This window comes from Diabrotica undecimpunctata, chromosome 6 (assembly GCF_040954645.1).
Source record: "Diabrotica undecimpunctata isolate CICGRU chromosome 6, icDiaUnde3, whole genome shotgun sequence".
In the NCBI taxonomy this organism is placed as follows: domain Eukaryota; kingdom Metazoa; phylum Arthropoda; class Insecta; order Coleoptera; family Chrysomelidae; genus Diabrotica; species Diabrotica undecimpunctata.
This window is the reverse complement of record NC_092808.1, coordinates 99,174,550-99,181,643: the sequence shown is the minus strand read 5'-3', so window position 1 is coordinate 99,181,643 and position 7,094 is coordinate 99,174,550. Positions and strand designations below refer to the sequence as shown.

At 31.9% G+C, this 7,094-nt stretch overlaps 1 long non-coding RNA gene across 1 annotated transcript in view; it reads right to left on the bottom strand.

The window, feature by feature from the left end:
• The window catches only part of LOC140443629 (uncharacterized), a 31,532-nt gene continuing 24,438 nt past the window's right edge, over positions 1-7,094 (bottom strand). Inside the window, exons 2-4 of the long non-coding RNA XR_011951244.1 lie at positions 6,331-6,497; positions 3,573-3,709; positions 1-183 (exon numbers count right to left, since the gene is read on the bottom strand). This is a non-coding gene — a long non-coding RNA (uncharacterized lncRNA). The remainder of the gene's footprint in view (positions 184-3,572; positions 3,710-6,330; positions 6,498-7,094) is intronic.

The window sequence follows — 7,094 nt, the reverse complement described above, 5'->3', positions numbered from 1 at the left end:
ATCTTGTTTTAAATCATATCCTTGTGATGCTGGTCTATTTTTTAACCACTTGTTGATACCTTTTGCTGCTAGAACATTTTTCTTAACCTTCTGTAAACTTGGGTAAGAATCTACATCTTCTTTACCTACAGCGTTGACCAGTAACTCATAGACACAAGTGAATAAAATATCAGCCCATGATAACTGAAAACAAATAAAAATTAAAGATAAAATTGGGTGTTATAAAGAAATGAAAAAAAAACAAAAAAAAAATCGGTTGCCTGTAAAGTCGGTTTTACGGGCGAAGATTTTACGTGACAACGTCTTTTTCTCGGTAGAATATTTATTGATATGAATATTATTAAATTGCACAATAGGAACAAGGAATTGAATGAAAATAAGAATTGCACAAATTTTAACTATAGAAATATATTTTGTTTACTAAAACATTGTACATGTAAACTTAAACTTAACTAATTTCCAACGCGCCTAATTCTCTAGTGCTGCGCGCGCAGCGGACCGATCATGTTTGAGTGGGAGAGAGACGCAAGGCATTCGCCGGTCCGGCGGGCCTCTCTCTCGTTCGGTGACTCATCGTAACAGACGTGAGCGGGCGTTACACTTTTTTATGAGTGACTCCGAGCCACAACCTAATTTAAGACGTTGTCACGTCAAAATCTAATACCTTTTTCCAAATAAAGTTTCAATTATTTTTAGGGATCTGTGTCGGTATTTTTAGTGTCGGTTTGATTCATTTATGAAAAATGCTATAGGCGAGTAAAGATATTATTAAAATATAATATACTAAGTTAACTAATATTTATGTAATTCGTATACTACGATATAACGTAACTAAGTAAATAAAATAATGTTAATGAAATATTGCAGAATTTTAATTCGCGTCATTTGATTGTAAATGTACAAATAAACCCAAACGAGATAACTAAAGATTATAAAATTAGTTAAGATATCGTAGAAAATCTAATAGATGGGAAAAAATAAAAGGAGAAACTGATTGAGCTCATAGCCATACAAAGTTAATAAATGTAAATGCACTGAAATATACGTGAATAACACGTTCACGACGGCAATAAATTTCTCAGTAAAAGTTACTAACGTTACCAGAACCCCGTATCTGGTAACAATGTCTACTGTTCGGACTATACCAGACCTATGGTTATGGTAAACATGTCTATAAATAAAAAACGGTTTCTGTGACTTTGTATTTTAAATTACCTTGAATCTAAACACTATCGTCTCATAGTAAACATATCAATCCATTTCGGGCAGCCATAGCATCAGATTCCGATGTCCAGTAAATTATTTACCGTATATAAAAAATATACTGATACTGATGTGACAATTTGGAATATTTTACTTTTAAAAAATAAATATAATTATCAATTCTTATTTGAAGTAATATTAAAGTGTACAAAAATATATAATAATTAAAATAGTAATTAATAATTAGACATATCTATCATTAAAACAAGTTAGGCACAAAGCCGGTTCATTGTCACAATGTTCACAAAAAATGTTGTTTAGTCACCTTCTTGTCAGCTTGCTTACATTTCATAGTCTGTCTCAACTTTTTGTAAAAATAAACACAATTTCGTTTACGTTTTCTACCAGAACCTACTTTTCGTTTCAGACAATGTTTTCGTTTTAATAAATTGGTTTCAGAAATACACTCATTTTGATTTAAAAGTTGTAATGCTAACTGTTCACGAAATGTTAGCATTGGTATGATTTTTTCGATGTTTGTTTTATTATAGACAATCCAGATTTTTGTAGCAACAAAAATTTGTTCGAAGACTACTTTACGATACCACTTAAGACCTTTTCGTAAGGAAGAATAATAAGCTGCCATTTTGTCACTGTAATCTGCACCTGTTTTACCTTTGTTGTAGTCTTGGATAACTTGCGGTTTAAAAATATATTTTACTGGTTCTTTCCTGGATTTTGACCTCTTTTTCTTGTTCGTATTGCAGAAGTTTAGGGTATGCTTAGGTTTACTGGATAACTTGTCTTGCCAACGGATTACCTTTATATTGTCCTTATATTTGATGCTAATTATTTCATTTTTCTTCAGTTTTGTTTAAACTATTCCCTTTGGAATACCTTTCCGATTGCTTCTGAGTGTCCCACAATCAAAAGTTTGGCGATCTAATAGATCTTAAAGGAATGCCCGAATAAAAGTTATCAGCATATTTATAAAGTTTGCCGGGCATCTAACAAGCTATTTATTAAGGTCAGCACAACTTTCTGAGAATGGCTTTTGTTTATCATATTCCTTTCTTTTCCACAGTAAACCATTACTTTAAAGGTATATTCGCTAACGGTACATAGTTTATATAATTTAACGCCATATTTATGGCGTTTGTTTTTTATATATTGCCGTATACTCAGACAACCACGCCATGGTATCATACTTTCATCTATGACTACATTCCTTCCTGGAGTCATGATTTCTATGATTATATCATTAAGAAAGTCTAAAACATGTCTGATTTTGTATAAATTATCGTTGCTTTCTAGTATAGCGTCATTATTTTGAAAATATAGATACCATAGAATTAGTAAAAATATATCCCTAGTCATAACTGAGGAGATAAACTTATTATAAAGGTCATTTGTGGACCAATAGAATCGAATATTAGGGACCTTTATGAATCCCATGCAGATCACGATACGAAAGAATTTTTAAATTTTTTCCTTATTAGTCGGAACCCAGTTACCGTTAGATTGTTGTTTGATACTGTGTACACCAATTTCTTGTTCTGCATATCTATTGGTTTCTTGAACAATTATTTCCAAATTTTCATCTGTGACAAATAGACAAAAAATATTCAATGGGCTCATATTTTCACATTAAATATTTATTTTAGGATATGTAGGATATTCATCAAAATCTAATTTATCTGTTTCCTGAATTTCAGTCCATACATCTTCCTGAGCATCATTTAAAAATAAAGATAATGAGAATCAAAAGATTCACTTTTATTCTTACCAATTTCTTTTTTCGATTCATAATTATCAGTTTCGATATCGCTGAATACTTCTTTCGTTGAAATTTATGGATTCTTCCCCATCGGAATTGTAGCTATCTTCACTAGGAGTGTATTCAGGATCTCCATCAGATAAGTTTTCAAATGGATCAATATCAGATTCACTTTCAGTTTGTATCCAAGCATTTTGGTGCTTGTTCAACACCAATTGAACCATTTTTTCGCCTCTAGATGACATTTTTATAGATTTCAATAAGAAAAGAACACACGTATATAATGTTTACTATAAAACTAATAACCAGATACGGAGGTCCGGTAAATCCCATAGCGTGAAAAATTTCTTTGTGGGACGTTACCAGGTGCTGGCATCTGGTAACTTAAAAGAGAACTAAAATATAAAGCACATCACGACGATTTCGTAGGTACCTATATCATAATATTTATTTTATAAATAGCTATTTTATCGGTGTCGGCGCTGGCGCAAGGTCTCCAAATTTCAGTACCGGTTGAACGTAAAGGTCATACCAGACCCATGTATCTGTTACGTGTAAAAACGTGTTAAAAAAAATGTAAAAACATACTTACTCTTTCAAAAGCTATATATCCGTTGTGCTTTTTAGCATAGTTTTCTAACTGTCCGAAATATGTAGGTATAACTTGTGTCAGCTTTTCAAGTGCTTCCTTTTTCGTGGTATCACTTCCAAACATAGACTCAAAGCCAACTGTTAGCAAAAAATATTCAGATATTACAATATAAACATATTTCGAGTATTATAATTGTAAATAAAATTATCAACAAAATGGGTATTATAATAAATTATTTTTTGACTACTGGATAATGAAAAATACCATTTGTGGCGTGCCACACATCGATATTTTTGAATATTCACGTTTGAACTTTAGTTCAATCCCAAACGTAATGTTACTGAAAATATAGTTAAATACTAAAGTAGGTTTGATGTATAAAACATTCACATGACATTACATCCTATTGACCCATCAGCCTATTACCAGGTTTGTCCAAAGTCGCAGGGAAAGTCATTGAAAGTGGACTGATTATTGAAATATAGAACAAAAATATTATACCTCATCATCAGTTCGGTTTTCGTCAAAAACACAGCACAACTGAACAAGTGCATAAGGTGCTAGAAAAGATACAATCAGCTTTTTAGGAAAAGAGCATTTGAAATGCCATTTTCCTGGATGTTAGTCAAGCATTTGACAAGGTCTGGTATCCAGGATTACTATTTAAACTAAAGAAGTAATGTCTTAGCCACTATACACGATAATAAAATCATACCTCGAAGAAAGACTTATGCAAGATAGGATGAACGTGTGTTTAGCATCCACAAAATAATCTTTACTATTTCCCAAAGAAGAATCCACAATTACAACATTCGCAGATGACACTGCAATTCTAGTCAAAACCCAGATCCCATACAAGCAGCTGAAATATTACAGCAAACCATACATTTAATTGAATTATCTAAGAAATGAAAGACTAGATCAACGGAGCAAAATAAGTTGACGTAATATTTACTAAATGTCACAAAGAAACAACCAATATCCTAATGCATAACAAGAACATCCCTAAAAGAGATAATGTAATATATCTTGGATTACACCTTGACAAGAGACCAAGATGTCTGGAAGACATACATCTGGATGAAGAGGCAGCAATTAGAAATAAAATTCAAAAAGCACTACTGGTTGCTCGGCCGTAAATCTACCTTATTATCTTAAGTCAATTGCTGACATGTGGTAACGCGAGATTGTTCCAAACCAATTTGGTTAAACATGCAATTGCTAAGTTTGTTTAAATAAAATACAAAAGCATCCAATCTGTAGTTTGGAAAGTATAACATTGAAAACTAGTTGGGTTAAAGTGGAAAGGACCTAACATCACATATTTAACTTATTTATATTTACCTGCTTACTTTTGTTGTAGTTTTACTTTTTCGATCATTTTTAAGCTTCATTATACTCTCAGCGGTAATAAAAATATCATCTGCAAAATGTGAGTTACTTAAATGTTTACCATCAATATGTATTCCCTTGTAACCCAACTCGTCTTTAAACGCATATTTCGAAGCTACCGTGAATAAATATTCACGTCAGTAGACTATAGATACTCAACTTGATAAAATCTATATATTAGGTTCTATGTGTTCGGTTTTTCTATGTAAGGGTCGTATCTTAAATTTAAATATCTGCCAGTGGTGCATTTAAAAAACAACTCAATTTATTAAATTATGATACATATTGAGTTTAATAAATCATAATTTAATAAATTGAGTTGTTTTTTAAATGCACCGTTGGCAGATATTTAAGATACGACTCTGAACCCCTCTTATTTTGAAGTAGATACCTAACATTTGTATTTAGGGTCAGATACCTTTATATGACATATTATCAAAACCCTCAAAATGTGGAGACATAAAAAGTGTGTTATGTAATGTTTATATAACTAAAGTGCTTATTGAAAATGACAAATAACCCGAACGTTTAATCATTAAGTGTTTTATTTATAACGTTATATTTATTGTGTCATGTAATGAGACATCCAGAGTGGTATAATGTTTTACACCTCACAATACAGGGCAAGATCGCCAGAAGCGAAAAGAACATCTGTTCTGTAGTATTACGCTAATCTGTTTCGAGCTGCCATAATCAAAGGTATTATTGCCAATACGATGGCCAACTTTCGATAATTGGACAGGAGATTGGAAAAAGAAAAAGGATATTAAAAAAAGAAAACATCAATCTCCAAACTATAACGAAGGCCAAAAAATAAAATTGGAATTATACGATAATAGTAACAGCAAAAATATTAGCACTAATAATTAAATGACTAGATTACTTAGAATGGCTAGTATAGACGGGAATAGTGATATTATCGAAGAGGCTATGGATAAAATTCTGGGTATATGGGTACATACATATATATATATATATATATATATATATATATATATATATATATATATATATATATATATATATATATATATATATATATATGTATATATATACATAATTATGTATGTATATATAAATACTAGACTAAATGCAGCTAGCAATGAAGTTGGCCTAAAAATGAACTTGACAAAACAAAAACCATCTCCAACGAGCTAGTGAATGTCCGATGTAATAATAAACAACACTGCACTTGAGATAGTAGACGAGTACGTATACCTGGGACAATTAATACATAAATCTGGCTCCTAGAAATCAACAGAAGAATGAAACTAGCTTGAACATCTTTTGGTAGAAATTGAATAGGGAGGCTACACCATAATTGGTAGAATATGCTGAGAATGATGATGATGATATAAATACTCACGTTTTTGTAAATCTAAAAGCGTTTCCACTGCAACGTCTAGTGCAAGATTTTCTTTCGCATCTTTGCCATGAGTTGTACTAATGACGCCACGTGTCTACATATTGCAATAGTTTGAGGGATTGCTTTACCATCTATCTCCAATACTGGAAGTTGTCCAAGAGGAGTAGCTAAAATGTTTAATAAATTTTAGCATACCAAAAACGCGATACAAAATCATTAATAAATGAAATCAAATATCAACGTTATAGTTGATAGTCTGGCGATCAACGATATAGTCTGGCGTTATAGTTTCAAACTTTTACTACTATTAAAAACTGGAACTATTATTTAACCTGGAAACAATCATTAATATTGTTTATAGATTATATTTATAGTTTATATTAAGATGCCACAAGATATTTTCTTGTGGCATCTTAGTACAATTTATTATGTTTGCTGTAATAACAAATAACAATAAACCATATTGTTATTTCTGTTGGTCATTATACGATTGTCAAAGCAGAGAGGCGAAGGCCAATCAGTCTCTCATTCTTCCTTTTATAGGCTCTAGAGAGACTCGTAGATCGGTTCTTACGTGATGGAGCACTTTGCATGCACGTCAGTATGCCTACCAGGCTGGGAAGTCTTATGAGACGACCCTGCATTACCTTGTTTACAGGGTGGAGTGGGTGCTAGGTCGGAAGCAATACAGCCTGGGTATGTTTAAGGATATTGAGGGCGCCTTTAGTTGCGCTACTTTTGATTCCATAGGTGATGCTTTTTCA